This window comes from Pseudophryne corroboree, chromosome 9, assembly GCF_028390025.1.
Source record: "Pseudophryne corroboree isolate aPseCor3 chromosome 9, aPseCor3.hap2, whole genome shotgun sequence".
Lineage (NCBI taxonomy): Eukaryota > Metazoa > Chordata > Amphibia > Anura > Myobatrachidae > Pseudophryne > Pseudophryne corroboree.
In genome coordinates, this window is record NC_086452.1 from 94,236,032 (window position 1) to 94,258,809 (window position 22,778).

The window sequence follows — 22,778 nt, forward strand, 5'->3', positions numbered from 1 at the left end:
AATAAGCGAACATCTAAGGAATATTGAAAATGAAGTAGAGACACACAGCATTTCAGATCACTTCAAAAAGAACCACAAGCATGACGGAAGCCTTTTGAAATTTATAGCAATTAAGAAAGTGAAAATACCCTGGCGTGGTGGAGACTACATCAAAACAATGTCCAGATAGGAAACAAAGTGGATATACAATATGCAAACCCTAGCGCCAAAAGGCTTAAACATCGACTTTGAACTCAGCAATTTCTTGGGAGATTAACCGATGCCACAAAAATGCCCGACAGGTTATGCCCACACCACCAGGGCTGCCAACAAGCGAGTAAATACTGCCATACCATTCACAAACCACCCGATCCCATTCCGAACTCGGAAGTAAAGAGGTTTGGGCCTAGCAAGTAATAGAATGGGGGACCATCTATGAACCCTAGGTGCAGTAATTTCACTTGTGACAATACCCTGGCTAAAAATGTGGGACAACCGGCCAGGGACACAAGTGGAAAAAGGACTAATCTACCAAAAAAAAACACTCAGGCCTAAACCAACAAAAAGAAAAACCAAGAAATAAGCAGAGAAATATCCATGACAAAATAAAGACGAACAAACACTCCCTACAAGAAAAATTATTAAGTAAACAAATATCAAATATCAAAAAGCTCCATGAAACAGCGAATTGAAGACTTTTAGTCGCCCACTTACTAATTAGACATTATAACTATCATTGCCTATCTGCAGGCAAAATAATTAAATAAAAAAAACAAACATTTTTTCGCATCATTTCCATATCCACAGCAGGTGCACAAACAATAGTTATACTCTATATAAGCACTCTATAGATATCATACCTAAATTACACCTATTAGGCACGATTTCTATGATGTCATTAATATACTGATTTCCTTACAACTTCAACTTAACAGTCTCTCTCTCTATTTCCTTTCCTTTTTACTGCAAACTCCTCTGTGAAAATAATACCAACTTCACATAAAGGTATATTAGAGACTTTGTTTCAGATGTATAAAATGTATCAGCAATTTGTATCCCATCCTCTGATGTAACAAAGTAATATTTATAAAAAGACAAAGACGGAAACATACTTTCACTACTGTTAATTGAACCGAAAACAGGACTTTAAACAAAAACAGACTTTACAATACAAATGCTAATTGCATTAATTGAAAGGAAACAACCATGAACCAATTACAGCGGACCTAATGCTATTTAAAAGAGCCCCAAGACACACGTCATCACACTGTCCCTGACGAAGCACGGCATCATTGGCCGAGTGAAACGCGTTGGACCACGCCCCCCTCTGTCCACCCGAAACCCGGAGATCCCGATTCCCTGGAAGGCGCCGGCGAGACAACATCAAGGAAACCGGGGTTACAGGCGCCTGTAACAAACCGCGGCTACGGAGACAAGACACCTGCAGCACCACTGGACACGCACGGACTCCCCAGCCCTGATTAGGGTGAAGACATGTAAGCGACTCCAAATAACTACTTTCACCTGAAAACCAAAACTCTGTGATTACGATTTGCCGTCACGGACTATCAGGAACTCACTAAAAACCGGACTTCTTTGTGGACATAACCGGCTTCGCCGGGACACACTCATTAATTCAAAACTACCGTAAAAAGAAAGAGACCGGTCTCCTTCATTCTTTTTAAACACAGTGTCATTCACTACGTGTTTAATACCAATAGTTTTTAGCCTTTTTAATCCATCAAATCTCATTGTTTGCTAGCATTATATAGAGCATTGTTTTGTCTCTGTTAGGTTTTTTAATCCATCAGTTTAAATCTCATTATTTGCTAGCATGATATAGAGCATTGTTTATTTTAACCACTATTGTCAAAAACTTTAAAATAATTTATTAAATAAACAGCCTGTTATTTAGAAACATTTTACTGCATTCATATTTATACACTGTCGCATAACTTTATACATTTAAATTTATATCAGTTACAAAACTGTGTTTCTATTGTAAACAAATAATAACCAGTAGCGCCAAAGGTTGGTCCCCCCCCCTCCCCATACATTAAATTAGTTGTTGTTACAATGCCCTCACTCCTCAGACTCATCAATTTGGTATTACGCTTGCAATTTGTTAGAATCCGAACACATCTGAATATCAGACCAATCATTACGACAACTCCTAGGATACATAGGAGGAACTTCCCTACAGTAACGATAACATTTTGAGCCCATTCTCCTAAACCTGAGAACCAATTTCGTGGGTTCAACCATGATACCCAGCCGGTTAGTTCATTACCCACAGAAGCAAGGGTTAGGTTGTGCCTCCTTCGGAACTCCCACTTTAATTGCAAGATATCGTCCATCTTTTGATCTATGACCTCTGTTGGGTCCTCAGTGCTGTTTGTGATTTATGTACAACATTTCACACCATACTGAGTTGCTAGGGTGACACAATACCCTCCTGTAACTGCTGTGAGGTAATTTAGAACCATCCTGTGCTGTACCAGTTCCGTTTTGTAAGCTTGCAATTCTCTCCCGGTATACCTGAAGGTGTCATCATACATCTCGGTGATATTATCTAACAGGTTCGCTAGCGCAGTTATATACCTATAATTTATAACTCCTCTGGCGGTACCGGTGATATCTAACGCGAGTAGGAATTGAATCCCGGTGGATTCGTGAATCAAATCCCGGTGGATTCGTGAATCAAATCAGAGGCCGCATGCTCTGTCCTATCTACAAGGTGTCTTTTAACGATGTGTTCGTAATGAGTGTGAGTGTAAGGAGCTTGGGCACTGCGGTGAATGTCTTTCATTTTGTTATGGGCAATGGTCATTACTTCAGGCAGTACTTTTCCAACGTAGCACAATCCCTCTGAGTTTGGGGCAAGCCACTTATACGCCTTTCTCCCACATATGAAATATGAATCATCGGGGAGAACATATGGGATAGAAAATGACATAACCATATTACAAACCTTCCATGAAAACCGTCCTATCCCTAACTCTCTCATTTGTCTAGTACACGTATCAGGCTGTATGACATGTGCACAGTATCCTGGTGATACTTCTCCAACTCGCATGATCCTATTTCCTAGAGTGTACCTATACTGGAAATATTTTCCACTGTCGGCTATGTGGCGTATAAGCTCTGAATCTATGGGCATTCTGTCGGCTCTGTGTGAAAATGTCATGGTTTGGTTGTTCCATGACACCTCCCAATTTTCCGGCTTTCGGGGATTGGAAATGTTAAAACATATTAGGGACCTATCTACATGGTATTGTTGGAGCTTCAAACTAGGAGGACTAGGAATATTAAATCTCTTGTCCACCTGTCTCCCACCCTTTAACTCAAGTACCTCATCTACCGTTAAAGGATATGGCACTAGTCCTGACTTTCTATGACCTTGAGGTACTTGTGAGCATACCCAACAGTCTGTCTGATTTAACACTTTACCCACCAATGAGTGATAGTCACTCAATGGATGCCGGTCCATGTTGATATTAAAACGGGACTGACATTCCTTGATGCAACCGTCCTCAACTATGTTGTCACAATTCCTACAGATACAATTCTCTTCAGCTAACAATCCTTCACAATGTCTATTAATAACATGGCTACCAGATCGTTTTCTGATACTCGCCTTTTCTCGGTGATTGTGTTGCTCTTGGAATTCTACGCCTCCATCCTGATCATCAGATCCCATTCCAGATCCCTCTTTGGCCTCTCTGGTAATCTCGCCGAAACAGACTGCTCTGGTCAACAACAGGGTCAACAGGAAAATCCGGAACACAGTCTCTTGGGGCAAGTCCATCTTAGAGGAGGGAAAGGAGAAGAATAAGAAGGGGGGAGGAGAATAGGAGGGAGATGGGAACTGGAGAAAATAACAAAAGGAAAAAGAAATCTTGGCTCGACAACCGCCTCCGATCTTATTGTTTTCAGTGCTCAGGTGCCGTCTCAACCTTCCTGGAACAGACACTCTAACGATACAATTTCCTCTACCATCTGTTCGTTGTCACGGGACCTCTCTGGATCAGCAACCTTCTTACAGTGAGACAAATGAACCCAAGTCTCTCTCTCGGCAACCTTTAACGCTGTCGTGCTGGTCAATAAGACTTGATATGGTCCTTCCCATCTGTCAATAAGGCAACCTGAGCGTAGAAAATTTCAAATCATTACATAATCCCCAGGTTCAATGTCATGACAATTACTGTCTGGCAGATCAGGAATTACTAGCTTTAGATTGTCATTTTGATTCCTTAACTGCTAACTCATCTATACTTTACAGTTACTTCATTGTTACATTTCAAATCATCCTGGGGGTCAATCATTATATGGGGTTGTCGACCAAACAGAATCTCAAAGGGTGACAGGTTAAGAGGGGACCTGGGAGTGGTTCTGATGCTATACAATACAAGTGTCAAAGCTTCCGGCCACAACAATCCTGTGTCAGCCATCACTTTGCTCAATTTGTTCTTAATAGTGCTGTTTACTCTTTCCACTTTCGCACTCGCCTGGGGCCGGTACGGAGTATGCAGCTTACTATTAATTCCCATTAATTTACACATTACCTGAAAGACTTCACCTGTAAAATGGGTACCCCTATCGCTTTCAATTATCCTGGGGATACCGTACCTACACACAAATTCCTGCACAATTTTCTTTGCAGTAAATGTAGCGGTATTTGTGGCCGCGGGAAATGCTTCAACCCAATTTGAAAACACATCAATACAAACCAATACATACTTTAAATTTCTACAAGGTGGTAATTGTATGAAATCAATTTGTATTACCTGAAAAGGACCATCTGTAGGAGGGATATGGGATGGCTCTGTTGGTATTGCTTTTCCAATATTCTTCCTCAAGCAGGTGAGGCATGTCATCGCTCTTTTACCCGCATGGGAAGAAAATCCTGGCGCGCACCAATAGGCTCTTACCAATTTGCACATTCCTTCTTTGCCTAGATGAGTCAGCCCATGTGCCGCTTCCGCTAGACTTGGAAGGTATGCTCTGGGTGCCACTGGCTTCCCCTGTCCATCTGTCCAGAGTCCTGAGGACTCCTGGCCATATCCTTTTGACCTCCAAACTGCCTTTTCTTGTGGTGAACACAAGTTTTGCATTTCATACAATTTCTGTGTGTTTACAGTATTAAATACCATCAGTTGAGTGGTGTCTGTCTGTCTGGGGGTACTGGCTGCTGATTTAGCAGCTTCGTCTGCTCGGCTGTTATCAAGTGACACTGGGTCTTGGCTGTATGTGTGGGCTTTACACTTGATAACAGCCACTCTGTCAGGTTCTTGTATTGCTGCTAAAAGTCTTTTGATGTGGGTTGCATGTGCCACAGGTGTGCCAGCTGCCGTCATGAAATTTATGAGGCGCCATAGGGCCCTGAAATCATGAACTACTCCAAAGGCGTACCTGGAATCTGTGTAGATATTGGCTGACTTACCTTTAGCCAATTCACACGCTCTGGTTAGGGCGACCAGTTCAGCAACTTGTGCTGAGTGAGGTGGGCCCAGGGGTTCCGCTTCTATGGTACCTTTGTCATCTACGACTGCGTATCCAGTACACAAGTCTCCCGAGTCCGTCTGTCTATGGCAACTACCGTCAGTGTAGAAAGTAAAATCTACACCTTCCAGTGGATTGTCACTGATGTCAGGCCTTGCTGTGAAATTTTGGGTCAAATATTCCATACAATCATGTGAGTCAGTGTCTGTACTAAATCCTCCTTCGCCATCATTCTCATCCCCCACCCTTTGTGCCTGTCCAGGCACACCTGGGAGATATGTTGCCGGATTTAGTGCACTGCATCTCTTTATGGTAATGTTTACAGGGGCCATTAGTGCTAATTCCCACCTTGTAAACCGTGCGGATGAGACGTGTCTGGTTTGGGCAGAATTTAATAGTGCTGACACTGCATGAGGTGTATGGATTGTGAGGTTGTGTCCTAGCACTACATCTTCGCTTTTACTTACTAGCAATGCTATCGCTGCAACACTTCGCAAGCATGTGGGGAGGGATCGCGCTACCTTGTCTAGCTGAGCGCTGTAGTAGGCTACCGGCCTGCTGGCATCACCGTGCTTCTGGGTTAAGACACCTGCCGCACATCCAGCATTTTCCGTACCGTACAGTTCAAAGGGTTTTCCATAATCTGGCATACCTAATGCTGGTGCCGGCGTTAGGCACTGCTTGAGTCTCTCAAATGCCAGTTCAGACTCATCTGTGTGCGAAATCCTATCTGGTTTGTTTGAGGAGACCATCTCCTGCAAAGGTAGGGCCAGTATGGAAAATCCTGGGATCCAGTTACGACAGTACCCACACACTCCTAGGAATGTGCGAATCTGTTGCTGAGTTTGCGGCAGAGTCATGTCATGAATTGCCTGTACTCTATCAGTGGTGAGGTGCCTCAGTCCTTGTGTCAAACAATGCCCCAAATATTTTACCTTGGTTTGGCATAACTGCAACTTGTCCTTTGAAACCTTGTGTCCTGTATCAGAAAGATGAAACAGAAGCTGTTTCGTGTCTCTCAAGGACGATTCGAGTGAATCAGAACACAGCAGTAAGTCGTCTACATACTGTATTAATATTGATCCGCTCTCAGGTTGAAAGGATTGTAAACAATCATGCAAAGCCTGCGAGAAAATACTTGGGCTGTCGATGAAACCTTGTGGTAAACGAGTCCAGGTGTACTGTACTCCTCTATATGTAAATGCGAACAAATATTGACTGTCAGGGTGCAGAGGTACCGAGAAGAAGGCGGAGCAGAGGTCAATTACAGTGAAAAATTTGGCAGTGGGAGGGATTTGCATAAGGATGACAACTGGATTTGGCACTACGGGGAATTGGCTCTCAACTATTTTGTTGATCCCCCTTAGATCCTGCACTAAGCTGTAACCCCTCCCCCCACTCTTTTTCACAGGGAAGATGGGACTATTGGCAGTGTTGGATGTTCTAACCAGAATGCCCTGTTGTAGCAATCGCTCTATTACTGGGTAAACTCCTAACTCCACCTCTGGCTTCAGAGGATACTGTGGGATTTTTGGAGCTATCCTACCATCTTTTACTTGAACTACTACAGGAGCTACATTTGCCATTAATCCAGTGTCTTGTCCATCCTTGGTCCAAAGTGATTCCGGTATCTGGGAAATCATTTCCTCTACCTTGGACGGACACCTATCTGTAACAGCAGTATGCATCATCAACCTTTGTGGGGAATCTAGCATATCCTGTACTTCCTGAGCATGATTCTCGGGAATATCTAAGAACACACCTCCAGGAGTACAATATATGACACACCCCATCTTGCACAGTAAATCTCTCCCAAGTAGATTAGTCGGAGCCGATGCAGCTAGCAAAAAGGAATGCTTGGTCTGCAAAGGCCCTATCGTAATCTCTGCTGGTTTGCTTAAAGGGTAGTGTTGTACTACTCCTGTTACTCCCATGGCTGGAATTGTCTTACCAGTGGTCTTCATACCCACTGTTGAATTTATCACTGACTTGGCCGCCCCCGTATCTACGAGAAAAGGTAGAGATCTACCAGCTACATCAATTGCGACCTCGGGTTCGCTGCCAAGGCTCGCAATCAATTTCACTGGCTGCAGACTACAGGTGTGGCCCCACCCCTATTGTATGTGGTGTCCTCCCTGGAGTGCGTTGGCAGCTACAACTTGTGAAGGAGGCAACTGGGAATTATCAGAGACTTGCCAGTCTCTTTTTGGTGGGTACCTTTTTGTTTCCCCTGCATGTGGCTCATAACTCCGTCTCTGCGGTCCCTGATCCCAATTTCGTGTGTCTTGTCGTTGTCTAGGGGGTTGATATACCTTGTGTGTGTCTTTAAACATACAATTCCGTGCAATATGTCCCTCTTTCCGACAGTTGTAACATGTTATTATGATTGACTTACCCACAGGGGTCTGGGGCCTATACTGAGGTGGCTTTGTTGTAAGGGCTTGTATACTCACTGCCATCAGCTTATCGCCCTGTGACTCCCTGTGTCTCATGATGTTCCGATCATGGTCAATAGCGGCCTCTCTCAAAGTAGCCACCGACAAACCTCGCCAACATGGTTGGGTGGTCTGTACCCTCGTCCTCAATACTTCCTTTAAACCATCCATTAACACAGAAACTGCTACTTCTCTATGATTCACATTTGTCTTAATGTCTTCTATTCCTGTATACTTAGCCATTTCCTGCAGTGCCCGATGGAAATAATCAGAAGCCATTTCACCCACTTTTTGTCTTATGGAGAAGATTTTGTTCCACTTGACAACAGCTGGGAAATATGTTCCTAACTGCAGGTTTATACGTCTTACATTCTCCTGATTGTACTCATCAGTGAGGGGCATTTCTTCATCTAACCCACAATCAGTGATGAATCTCACAGAGTCAATGTTGGGGGGCAAACATGCCCTCAGCACTGTTCACCAATCTTTGTTATTGGGTTCTGCGGAGTTACCTAGTTCTCTAATGAACCTTTGGCATGCAACTAGATCTTTCCTAGGATTGGGGAATTCAGACATAATTGCTCTTAATTCTGTCCGGGAAAAGGGGCAATGCATCGCAATGTGTCTGACGGGAGTGACTCCCGAAGTGTCAGTTTTCCCATTTGGGACCGCAATTACCCGGACAGGATTAAGTTCAATTACATCCCTCTGGGTTGATTCTACAATATGTGGTGTAATTGTTTCTGCGTAGTGTACAGTGCCGTACTTACCTGCCGACACGACCTCACCTGTCCCTCCACTAGGGGCCTTTGCTACTCCTCTTACTGGTTGGGCCGTGCCAACTGTAGTCTCTGCTATGGTGGCTGCTAGAGAGAGTGCCGATATTGTGGTAGGCTCATCTTCCTGCTCGCAATCCTGGGGGAAGTTTAAAACAGGGTACAACTTGCATGGGTTAGTATTAGTATCGATACAATTGTCTACATTACTCTTATCATTTATACATTTATTAAGTGCACGTTTATCATATACCAGTGTGCTATTCTCTGCAGCCATTTTCTCTCCTGTTATGTATGGTGGTGGTGGTGCGGTAGCTATCAGTTTCCTGATAGGATTGGAACCAGCTGCTTGAGCTAATCCTCTTTGAATCTCACCTTCCTGTTGCCATAACTGTAAATAATCATAATGTCTAATTCTTTGCTTCCCGGACTTTATTAGACATATCCTTCTTCTTAAATTGTGCAACACCTCGGGATTAAAACTGCCCACCCTGGGGAACTTTTCCCCATCGTTCACAGTCATTCGTTCCCATTCATTGCATAAAACCTCGGCGTGTGAACCATATTTCTCACACATGATGTACCTGGCCGACCCAGCAGGTCGTGGTACCACATCAACCTGAACCTTGGTTGATCGTCCCTCATTTGAGCAACTGGCCCCCATTATTTGCAGGTATTGGCTTCTTAGTGAATGCCCACAAAAAACCAAAATACTCAATATAAGGCAACGGTGAAAGTTTAACGAGTGCCTTCACTCACTCTCGCCCACGTTGACCAATACACACAGAAACTGCTTTAGCGCTGCTGTACTCAACCTAGGGCCCCTATAAACCTTTATTTAGTGGGGGGGGGGGGGGTGGGAGTAGGTTACCCTCCCCAGTAAGTATCGGTTGTTGGAGAATTCCTGAGTGATCAAAGAACCTCCCTTAAAATAAAAGAAAACCTACACAAATCACGTTAGAATGTACAAATAGCGTTTATGATCCCACAGCAAATTTTTTAGTGGGTATCAAGGTAACAAACTAATGCACACAATTACATGCGGTACAGTCGCACTGTGTATAAATAACTATTATTTATACGCTGTACGACCAACGGAATCGGTTGTTTAGGCTGCGAAACCTTCAGCCGGAGCTTTATCAAAACGGGCCTATATGGGTCTTACCTTTTACCTTAGCGGACCACCTGGTCGGCTATAACACTACTTGCTCTCTTTTATGTCGCCAACCCTTTTCTGGGCGCGGAATATACTATTTAACGTGAGATGCCTCCCACGCCACCACGTGATATCACTTCACGGATGTACTTCTGCGAGATCTCGAATTTTCTCAAGGTTCACCCAAAGAAAGAAAATTCACTTGCATACACACGCTTCTTTTACTTTGATTTTTTTTCTGTACAGAAAATTACTTTCATTCAGGTAACACAGATTAATCCCAGAGGTGATGCAGCAAGAGAAGGAACTTTTAAAACTAGTTTTGGGAACTGAAAGAACTTGTGCTATTATCACGTGGCTACTATACCGCCCACACTAAAACAATGCTATCGTGTGTTTTGTATCTAGTGGGCGTATCTGTACGCACGTTGCGTAATATAAGCTACGTGTGTACGCCTTTGCGTCGCGTACGCTTGACTCGCACTCGGTGAGAGACACGTGTACACAGGCCGGATACGTCCACAGTAACACAAATAACACGCTTCTATAAATGTAAGCGATATTTAACTATAATCGCTTACCGAACACCACACAGTATTCCACTGTATCAACCTCTAACTAGGCCAGGCTGTGTGCGTGCTTTACAACTACTCCCTTTAAGTATTAATGTTTACTTTTAACTAAAATAGCAGCAAATTTCCTCAGTACGTTATCAAATGCAAATGGCAAACAGGATGGTGAGATATGTGAAAAATACACAAAATGAAAATACAGGTGTGCGTGTGTTGCGTATGCAATTTGTACTAATACAGAAATTTAAACCAGATTTAAAAGACAATAGCTTACCGTTCTTATCTTCCGGTTCCGGATTCCACCAGCATCCCCGCAAATCGAGCGGAGCAGATGCAGACGCTTACTCAATCAGCACTACCGTATCCCCTCCGCCCTTTGCTGATGAATAAAGTCTGTATGGCTTCGCTAAGCTGCGGACAAGAGAAGGACGGACGAGCCCTCAATTGATAGAGTCAGATATCTACCTTTTAACATAAGCTATATACTAATACCATGTAGCCGTAATGGCCGCTAAACCACTTGCACGTGCTGCGTACTTTATGCACAGTTTGCGTATAAAAAAATGTACGTGGTACGCACGTTGTGTACACACGCTGCGCTGAGTGTATGGAATACACGCAGCGAGCGTACACACAGTTGTTAACCTTTTAACCTTTTTCAATGAACACTGTAAGGATATGCTTATACTGTAAACCTTAGTACTGTAATATTACCACAATGTAACGCTGATTAACCTTTGTTATATGAAAGCTGTTTGAACGATTGAGACGCTCAGAAACCCTCTATAATATCTAGTGAAACACACACTACTTGCTAAGGTTCCAACACCTTTATAGATGATATTTCGTACATAAAAAGGGAAAAACAGTTACAGCTCATACACTACAGACCTAACATTAATACCTAAACAGAATAACTAAACAGAAATATAAACAATAGCGAACGATCGCAAATACAAATAAACAGAAAGAAAATAAATGGCAAACACTTAAAGGATAACAAAAAGAGAACAATTGCATACACACAGAGTAACGAAATGGCCACGGAGAAACTTACACACGTGGGAATGACTCGCAGGCGCTATCTGGAAACCAGCCCTCAGCTTTTCACCATGAAAACCCTTGTAGAGAGAAGTGAATGCTGGTCTAGCTATGGGGGTCCTTATATACACAACATACAGTACACTACAATGGGCCCTACAATCTCATTGTTCATTGGACACAGGAATGTGTCTCTGCATTATAACCAAAGGTCATAGGTGGATTCGAACAGGTGGGCTGTGACTATTTCAAACTGCTCAGGTGGGAGGTATCCTCAGGATTCCCGCCGCATGGATAATGAACTGTAAATATAGTAAATGTCCATAAACTTCTCATAGACATAACTATACGCAGGAGCGATTAATCTCTTCCTAACCAACACCGGAATGTTTCTAATAAAATACTCTTCAGTTAGGTACTAGACACCACTGTTCAACCTTTGTCAGACCCTTCGTATCATGCAAAGCGGGATTCCCATGTCCATGAACTATTTACACTAAACATACTTGCAGATGTTATTAAGGGGAATAATATCTACAAAACACGCTATATGGGTTAACTATGCTATAAACGAGTCGCCCGCTACAAGCTCATAAACTCTACCGTAAATACGCATATACCGCGCGTAATCGCCGGAGCGAGTGAACGCAATTTGCGGATATGTGCACGTACGGCAGACTGAATGCACGAGCAGCGGGCATGTGCATTGGGGTTAGTATAAGGCATTGTGAACTATGATATTTTTCGACTTTGACACAAGGTATGCTGGGACAGAAGCAGGTAAAAATACAAGACATCCCCCCAGACATGCAGAACCCAGCCTGCTCACCTCTGCATGGTGATCTCCTGTACCAGCACTGCAGCTACATAGGGCTGACCAGATCAGGAGGAGCATGGGATGCAGAAAGTGCACTGGATCTGTGTCAGGGCAGTCCCAAATTTGAGCCTGCCAGCTGATGAACCCCCTGAATCCTCTTACTGTATTTTGCAGTTTCAGCTCCCAGCCCTGGCCAGCAGCAGCTCCTTGTCCTGGGAGGCGGAGCTTCTGTGTCTGGCTTGGAGGGAGGGAGTGATTAGGAGGCAGCAGCATTGAACGGGAGCCGGACAGGTGACTGCAGAGCAGGGACGTGCAAGCACATGACATCATGTCAGTGCTGCCTGTGTGGTGGCTGTGGCTGATAAGTGCCGTGGCCACCAACAACATCATGGATTTGTTGATGAAGGATGACTCTTTCAGAGACATCCTTCATTCTTGTAGCAGCCGACCTCGGCAGAGCCCCCTAGTGGCCTTATGGTAGCACCGACCCTGCTTAGTTCTCGGTCCAGCGCGCTCCTGGAAGGTAAGGAGGCGGTGCTCGATGGAGCAGAGCGGCTGCAGCGGGGGACGGACGGAACGCTGCAGAGTGCATATACTGATTTGATCCCAACACTTCAGTACGGTATTTTGCAGATGCCACTGGGGGAATCCGGGAGCATGTCCCATGTGTGTGCCAGCGGATGCGCCCGCAGTGCAGATGCGCTGTGTGCAACGCACCTCTGGCCCACACCTAGTTACGGCCCTGGTAGACTTACCATTGTTAACTCTCTTTCTGTGAGGTACATTGGGTTCCACAGGGAAATATAGGGGTGTAGAGTGGATCTTGATCCAGAGGCACCAACAGGCTAAAGCTTTAGGCTGTCCCAAGATGCATTGGGGCCTCCTCTATAACCCCGCCTTCAGGCACTGTGAGCTCAGTTTCGTTAACCAGTCCAATGCAGGAAAGGTAAGAGAGAAGGTAGATGTTAATCACATAGAACCACATTCTCACGACAGGAGAAGGGACCAGCGGCTAATGCCATACAAACCCATAGAAGATAGGTGCGACAGGGTGGGCGCCCTGTGTAACCTAACGTACCTCGCAGAAAGAGAGTTAACAATGGTAAGTCTACCATAACTCTCCTTTTCTGCAGTAGGTTACATTGGTTTCCACAGGGAAACATCGGGGATGTCCTAAAGCAGTTCCTCAAGGGAGGGGACGCGCCTTAGCGGGTATGAGAACCCAGCGTCCAAAGGAAGCATCCTGGGAGGTGGAAGTATCAAAGGCATAGAACCTAATAAACATGTTCACAGAGGACCACGTAGCCACCTTGCACAATTGTTCTGCAGACGAGCAACGGTGAGCCGCCCAAGAAAGTCCAACAGACCGAGTAGAATGGGCATTAATGGCAGCAGGAGCTGGGAGACCAGCCTGCGCATAAGCTTGTGCAATCACTATTCTAATCCATCTGGCCAAGGTTTGCTTATTCGCAGGCCAGCGACGTTTGTAAATACCAAACAAGACAAAAAGATATCTGACCTCCAGATAGAAGCATTCCTTTCCACATATATACAGAGAGCCCATACCACATCCAAAGACTGCTCTTTGGAGGACAAATCAGAAGAGATAAAGGCCGGAACCACAATCTCTTGGTTAAGGCGAAAACATTACACCACCTTAGGTAAATAACCTGGGTGAGTTCCAAGAACTGCCCGGTTACGATGAAATGTTAGAAAGGGTGGACGACAGGACAATGAGCCTAAGTCCGACACCCTTCTAGCAGAGGCAAAAGCCAGTAAAAACAAGACTTTGGCCTTGAGCCATTTAAGGTCCACCGTCTCAAGAGGTTCAAATGGAGACTCTTGCAGGGCATTCAGGACAACAGCCAGATCCCGTGGAGCCACAGGAGGGACACAGGGAGGCTGAATCCGTAAGATACCCTGAGTGAATGTATGAACGTCAGGTATAAACGCAATTTTTCTCTGAAACCATACCGACAAGGCAGATATGTGAACCTTGAGGGAGGCCAGACGAAGACTTAAGTCCAGGCCTCTTTGCAGAAAAGCCAGAATTCTGGAAGTTCTGAATCTGTATGCATCATAATTCTTATCAGCACACCAGGTGAAGTAAGAGTTCCAGACCCTGTATAAATTCGAGCTGAAGCTGGTTTACGGGCTTTTAATATAGTTTGGATAACCGCCTCAGAGAATCCATTGGCTCTCGGGAGTGATGCTTCAAGAGCCATGCCGTCAAAGCCGGTCTGGCCAGGTCCGGATAAAGACAAGGGACTTGTACGAGGAGGTCTGGGCACTGAGGAAGTAGAAGAAGACGCTCCATTGTTAAACCCTGCAGGTCTCAGAACCAATGTCATCTGAGCCACGCTGGAGCGACTAGAAGTAGAAATCCTCCTTCCTGTTTGAACTTCTGCAGGACACTGGGAAGGAGTGACACCAAAGTGAACCCGTAGGGCAGCCGAAAGATCCATGGAATTGCCAGTGCATCCACGAACGCTGCTTGAGGATCCCTGGTCCTTGATCCAAAGACCGGAACCCTGTGATTGTGTCGAGATGCCATCAGGTCTACATCTGGTGTTATGATTCCAGCACTTTGGTCTGAGGAGATCTTTTTGCGAGGACCGGAGCACTGGAACGAAATGCTGGGGAAGGGAGCGGGAATGGAAAATAGCCCCTGGCGCCCTAACTCCGTTGTCTCACCCGTGCTGTCGGAAATCCCCTGCGAGACTATGGTTGCTTGAGCCCATGGCAGCCGCGTTTGAAGGGCGGATTATGTCTGCCCAACTCCGATGCCCCCCCAGGTCTTAATGAGAGACAAAGGGAAATCCGAGACAGGGTTGTCAAAGTCAGAAAAATATCTCTATGCACACTACCATATTTGCACCGCACACTGGTCTGCGCTGCGCGTGCGTACGCTCTCCCGTGAAGGCGCATACCCGCAATAGCGTGCACCCGCGGACGCACGGTATGCGTATTTACGGTAGAGTTTATGTAACCGTAGCGTGTGACTCATTCGTTACATATTTTCACAATTAATGTAGTTTGTAGACCATGGTCCCTTTGATAGATTCTGAAAGTTTGGTTAATATAGAATGTCCCTGAACGGAGGAATCCCTCTTTGTATTGTGCGAAGGGTCTAACAGGAATCATACAGCAGTGTTTGGTACCCATCGGAAGAGTATTTAATTAACAATATTCCGGTGTTGGTTTGGAGCGTATTAATCGCTCGTGCGGATAGTTATGGACATAAGAAGTTTATGTCCATTTCTATTATTTACTCATACTCAGGTATGCGGCGGGAAACCCAGTTTCCCACCCACCTGAGCTGTTGGAAATCGTCACAGCCCACCTGTATGAATCAACCTATGACCTCTTGTTATGATGCGGGGCCGAATTCCTTCGTCCAATGGACAATGGGATTGTAGGGACTATGAGATTGCATTGTGTGTGGGGCATAAATAGGCAGGCCGACCATATCCAACTTCACTCTCATCAACGGTTTTCTTGCTGATAATCGGGAGCTGGATATCGAGGCGCATGCGATCATACCCTTTGTGCGTAAGTTTTCTCTCCGTAATCATTGTCTTACTGTGAGCCAATTTCTCTCATCTCTCTCCATTTCTCTCTCTCTCTCTCTCCCTTCTCTTTTCTCTCGTATCTCCCATTGACTAGTATTGTATTGTATTAGATCAGCATAGTATTGTATTGTATTTCTTGTATAGTCATTTGGTTAGGAAGTCTCTGTTATATTGTAGTGTATCATTTGTACTGTGATTCTTTTTGCAAGTATAATAGTTATAATACAGATAATAGGCTTTGGACCCTAAACCAGTATCTGTGTATTTCCTATAGTTTTAAGTGTTCACTTGAGCGTCGGTGACGCTCAAGCAGCTTTGTAGTTAGTCAGGTTACACAAGGTTGCACTTACACCCTGTATTCACATTAAGGTATTCTGTGTATTACTTTGACAAAAGGTTTAGACATAAAGGTATAGCGTTGCGGCGATAGCATTGCTAGTGACAAAAAGCGAAGATGTCGTGCTAGGCCACAACCTCACAATCCATACACCACATGCGGTATCTGCCTTATTGAATTCTGCCCAAACCAGACACGTCTCATCAGCAAGGTTTACAAGATGGGAATTGGCATTAATGGCCCCAGTAAACATCACCATAAGGAGATGCAGCACATTAAATCCTGCAACATTTCTCCCAGGTGTGCCTGGTCAGACACAAAGGGTGGAAGGTGAGAGTGATGGGGAAGGAGGATTTAATACAAAGGAAGATACACATGATTGTATGGAATATTTGACCCAAAATTTTACCGCAAGGCCTGACATCAGTGACAATCCACTGGAAGATGCAGAACTCACGTTCTACACTGACGGTAGTTGTCATAGACATTCAGACTCGGGAGACTTGTGTACTGGATACGCAGTCGTAAATGACCAAGACACCATAGAAGCGGAACCGCTAGGCCCACCTCACTCAGCCCAGGTTGCTGAACTGGTCGCCCTAACCAGAGCATGTGAATTGGCTAAGGGTAAGTCAGCCAATATCTACACCGATTCTAGATACGCCTTCGGGGTAGTACATGATTTCGGAGCCCTATGGCGCCTCAGAAATTTCATGACGGCAGCTGGTACACCGATAGCGCATGCAGCTTATATAAAAAGGCTTCTAACAGCGATACAGGAACCCGACAGAGTGGCTGTTATCAAATGTAAAGCACATACATATAGCCAAGACCCAGTATCCCTTGGTAACAGCCGAGCAGACGAAGCCGCAAAGCTTGCAGCTGCTACCCCCATACAGACAGACACCACACAACTGATGGTATTCAATACCATCAACACACAGAAGTTGTGTGAGATGCAGAATTTGTGTTCCACACAGGAAAGAGCAGTCTGGAAGGCAAAGGGATATGGCCAGGAGTCCTCAGGGCTCTGGACGGATGGACATGGTAAACCAGTGGCCCCCAGAGCATATCTTCCATGTCTGGCTGAGGCAGCTCACGGGTTGACTCATCTAGGCAAGGAGGGGATGTGCAAATTGGTAAGAGCATACTGGTGCGCCCCAGGATTCTCCTCTCATGCGGGTAAAAGAGCAATGTCATGCCTTACCTGTCTGAGAAAGAATATTGGAAAAGCAATACCTACAGAACCATCCCATATCCCACCTGCCGGCGGCCCTTTCCAGGTAATACAAATTGACTTCATTCAATTACCCCCTTGTCGGAATCTGAAATATGTACTTGTTTGTATAGATGTTTTCTCGAATTGGGTCGAAGCATTTCCAGCAGCTACAAACACCGCTATGTTTACAGCTAAGAAAATTGTGCAGGAATTTGTATGTAGATATGGTATCCCTAGAATCATTGAAAGTGATAGGGGTACCCATTTTACCGGTGATGTCTTTCAAGGAATGTGTAAATTAATGGGTATTGATAGCAAGCTGCACACTCCGTACCGTCCACAGGCGAGTGCGAAGGTCGAAAGAGTGAACAGCACTATTAAAAATAAATTGAGTAAAGTAATGGCAGAGACAGGATTGACGTGGCCAGAAGCTTTACCCATTGTTTTGTATAGCATCAGAACCACTCCCAGGTCCCCTCTTAACCTGTCCCCTTTTGAAATTCTGTTTGGTCGACAACCGCATGTCATGATTAACCCTCAGGATGATTTGAAATGTAACAATGAAGTAACTGTAAAATACTTGATTAACATGAGTAAGCAGTTGAGGAATCAAAATGATAATCTGAAGTTGGTGATTCCTGATTTACCAGATAGTAGTTGTCATGACATTGAACCTGGGGATTATGTAATGATACGAAATTTTCTACGCTCAGGTTGCCTTATTGACAGATGGGAAGGACCATACCAGGTCTTATTGACTAGCACTACAGCATTGAAGGTTGCTGAGAGAGAGACTTGGGTCCATTCATCCCACTGCAAGAAGGTTGCTGATCCAGAGAAGTCCCGTGATAAGGAACAGACGGTAGAGGTTGTATCACTGGAGTGTCTGTTCCAGGAGGACTGAGGCGGCACCTGAGCCTTGAAGACCGAGAACTGTTGTCGACTCCCCACTCCCTTTTATTGTTTTTCTCCACTTCCCATCCCCTCTCCCTCAAATGTATTTTTCCTCCTTCTCATTCTTCTTCATCTCCTCCTCAAAGATGGACTTGCCCCAAGAGACTGTGATCCGGATTTTCCTGTTGACCATGATGTTAACCAGAGCAGTCTGTTCCGGCGAGAGTACCATGGAGGTCGAGAGAGGTTCTGGAATGGGTTCCGATTATGATGATGGAGGCGTAGTTTTCCAAGATCAACCAAACCAACAAGCAAAGGCGAGTATCAGAAAACGATCCGATAGAAGAAATTGTGATGGATTGTTAGCTGAAGAAAACTGTATCTGTAGGCTCTGTGACAATTTGATTGAGGATGGGTGCATAAAGAAATGCCAATCCAGTTTTAATATCCATATGGACCGGCATCCATTGAGTGACTATCACTCCTTAGTGGGTAACGTATTAAACCAAACAGATTGTTGGGTATGCTCTCAAGTACCTCAGGGTCATAGCAAATCAGGGCTAGTACCATTTCCTTTAACGTTAGGGGAGGTACTTGAGCTAAGTGGTGGGAGACCGGTGGACCGGAGGTTTAACATCTCCAGCCCTCCTAGTTTGAAGCTCCACCAATACCATGTGGATAGGTCCCTCTTATGTTTTAATATCTCCAATCCCCGTAAGCCGGGAAATTGGGAAGTGTCATGGAGCAACCTTACCATGACCTTTTCACACAGAGCAGATAGAATGCCTACAGATACAGAGCTTGTACGCCACATAGCCAGTAGAGGAAAATCTTTCCGGTATAGGTATACCTTAGGAAACAGGATTACTAGAGTTGGAGAAGTATCACCAGGATACTGTGCACATATCGTACAAACTGATACGTGCATTAAGCAGATGGAAGAATTAGGGTCAGGAGAGTTCACCTGGAAGGTGTGTAATATGGTAATGTCCTTCTCTGTCCCATATGTTCTCCCCGATGATGCATATTTCATATGCGGGAGAAAGGCGTACAAGTGGCTTGCCCCAAACTCTGAAGGATTGTGTTATATTGGAAAAGTATTGCCTGAAGTGATGACTGTTACACATGACAAAATGAAGGACATACACCGTGGTGCCCAAGCTCCTTATACTCACACTCATTACGAGCACCGAGTTAAAAGACAACTGTCAGAAAGGTTAGAGCATCCGGCCTCTGATCTTATCCATGAATCCACCGGGATTCAGGTTCTGGTAGCGTTAGATTTCACTCGCACCGCTCGAGGAGTGATGAATTATAGATACATTTCCGCACTCGCCAATTTGTTAGATAATATCACTGAAATGTATGATGACACGTTCAGATACACTGGAAGAGAACTTCAAGCTTATAAAACAGAACTAGTTCAGCATAGGATGGTTCTTAATTATCTTACAGCAGTAACAGGCGGATATTGTGTTACATTGGCAACACAGTACGGCATAAAGTGTTGCACGTATATCACAAATAGCACCGAGGATCCGGTAGAGGTCATAGACCAAAAGATGGACGATATTCTCCAATTAAAATGGGAATTTCGCCGAAAACACAATCTCACCCTTGCCGCTGTAGGTAATGAGCTGACTAGTTGGGTGTCATGGTTGAACCCGCGAAATTGGTTCTCCGGTTTAGGAGACTGGGCTCAAGGAGTCATAATGGATGTTGGAAAGTTTCTCCTATGTATCTTAGGTGTTGTTATATCTATTGGATTGATATTTAGATGCGGGCAGGCTTTAATGAGGTGCAAACAAAGTACAAAAGTGATGAGTTTGAGGAGTGAGGAAACTGTAATTAACCTGGATTTGATTTACGACCCAATGATAGAAACAATGATGTGATGAAAATGCGATTTCTACGGTCCGTTTCTTTCACCTGTTTTTCTGGTTTTTCTCCAAGATACAAAGACCCCCCTTGGACGAGGAAGTTGACGAGACGCTATACAGACAACAGACAAGCACCAAAGATGAAGTTTTGACAACCTATGATATGGACACTTGATGAACTTTGCCATGGATCCCCAGTTTCCCTAGTATTTTTAAACTCACGCTAGCCCAACATTTTTTGTAAATCTGATGGCACTGACAAAGCTATTTGCTCATGCCCAAGGAGCAATACAGCGCAAAGAAGACGACTCTCAACAGATACCGAACAAAACTTCAACGACAGATGTACATTTACCTGACATAGAATATCATTGCATTTTCCATAAGTGTTCTTCATCCTCATCTCTACAACCCTCAGGTAATAACACACATAGTATAGGGAATACAGGCACAGATATCAGCAATCACATATTCCCCCATTCATGTATCATCAACTAAAATGTGCTCCCCATTTTGTTCAAAAGCCGAAAAGAGCTCGGTAAAGTTTGACAGCCCATCCACAGACCTGTACCACGGGATAAGAAGGAATTCAAATGTATACTTCGCAATACCTCGAAGCTTGATTTACCACACGTACGGCACGATGATACATGACCCCCCCCCCAAACATGGACTCATACACACATGCTTCTGCTATCTCACTAGGTCATACCCTTTTCACACCTACTCCTCTCTTCTTCCTTACCCAACCATGGAAATGAATTAACCCCTGACATATATTTTTCTCCTTTTGAAATGTTTTCAGGAAGTGGCAGTTATTATTGACTGCCAAAGGGTGGACTGTCAAAGTCAGAAAAATATCTCTATGCACACTACCATATTTGCACCGCACACTGGTCTGCGCTGCGCGTGCGTACGCTCTCCCGTGAAGGCGCATACCCGCAATAGCGTGCACCCGCGGACGCACGGTATGCGTATTTACGGTAGAGTTTATGTAACCGTAGCGTGTGACTCATTCGTTACATATTTTCACAATTAATGTAGTTTGTAGACCATGGTCCCTTTGATAGATTCTGAAAGTTTGGTTAATATAGAATGTCCCTGAACGGAGGAATCCCTCTTTGTATTGTGCGAAGGGTCTAACAGGAATCATACAGCAGTGTTTGGTACCCATCGGAAGAGTATTTAATTAACAATATTCCGGTGTTGGTTTGGAGCGTATTAATCGCTCGTGCGGATAGTTATGGACATAAGAAGTTTATGTCCATTTCTATTATTTACTCATACTCAGGTATGCGGCGGGAAACCCAGTTTCCCACCCACCTGAGCTGTTGGAAATCGTCACAGCCCACCTGTATGAATCAACCTATGACCTCTTGTTATGATGCGGGGCCGAATTCCTTCGTCCAATGGACAATGGGATTGTAGGGACTATGAGATTGCATTGTGTGTGGGGCATAAATAGGCAGGCCGACCATATCCAACTTCACTCTCATCAACGGTTTTCTTGCTGATAATCGGGAGCTGGATATCGAGGCGCATGCGATCATACCCTTTGTGCGTAAGTTTTCTCTCCGTAATCATTGTCTTACTGTGAGCCAATTTCTCTCATCTCTCTCCATTTCTCTCTCTCTCTCTCTCCCTTCTCTTTTCTCTCGTATCTCCCATTGACTAGTATTGTATTGTATTAGATCAGCATAGTATTGTATTGTATTTCTTGTATAGTCATTTGGTTAGGAAGTCTCTGTTATATTGTAGTGTATCATTTGTACTGTGATTCTTTTTGCAAGTATAATAGTTATAATACAGATAATAGGCTTTGGACCCTAAACCAGTATCTGTGTATTTCCTATAGTTTTAAGTGTTCACTTGAGCGTCGGTGACGCTCAAGCAGCTTTGTAGTTAGTCAGGTTACACAAGGTTGCACTTACACCCTGTATTCACATTAAGGTATTCTGTGTATTACTTTGACAAAAGGTTTAGACATAAAGGTATAGCGTTGTGAGCGTCTGCGCCGCTGGTGATCTCCTCGTGGTCTCGAGTGTCCGCTACGCCATAGCGAATCATTACTCTAGTCATAGCCAATAACGTGTTGTCCTGTGATCACTGGGCCGTGAGCGAACGTGACGCTTGAGCGTCTCGCCTTCGGTTGAGCGATCGTTACGCAACTAGCGTACCCTTACGGTACTTCTTAAGTAAACAGCGTACAGCGTTCTTAGACTTCATTAAGGGTTGTTTATACGACAAAAGAATTTAGCATTGTCAGGGTGATAACAAGGGGCCCTCTGACTAAACAACCAGGCCAGGGGCTACAAGCTAACTTAAAACTAGAATATGTGCGGAAACACCGCCAGGGAAAAGGACAACCAAAATATCCACTTGTCCACTTCTCCTACCCAGCACCGCCGAGTTCCAGAGAGGACTTGTGGAAGTGGAACCCTCCGCAAATGCTCCAAAAACAGAATATATAAAGATAAAGCGGCTGAGCCGCAACACACGGCAGAGCCGCAACTCACGGAACACCACTCGATATACAAAGGTGATCAGTCAGGACAACTGGGGACCAAACGACTTCCTGGGATGAGATGACAACTCCCG

At 44.6% G+C, this 22,778-nt stretch overlaps 1 pseudogene; it reads left to right on the forward strand.

Annotated features, from left to right (window-relative positions):
- Window positions 1-318: 318 nt before the first annotated feature.
- LOC134963829 (5S ribosomal RNA) lies at window positions 319-437 on the forward strand (annotated as a pseudogene).
- The last annotated feature ends 22,341 nt before the right edge of the window (window positions 438-22,778 follow it).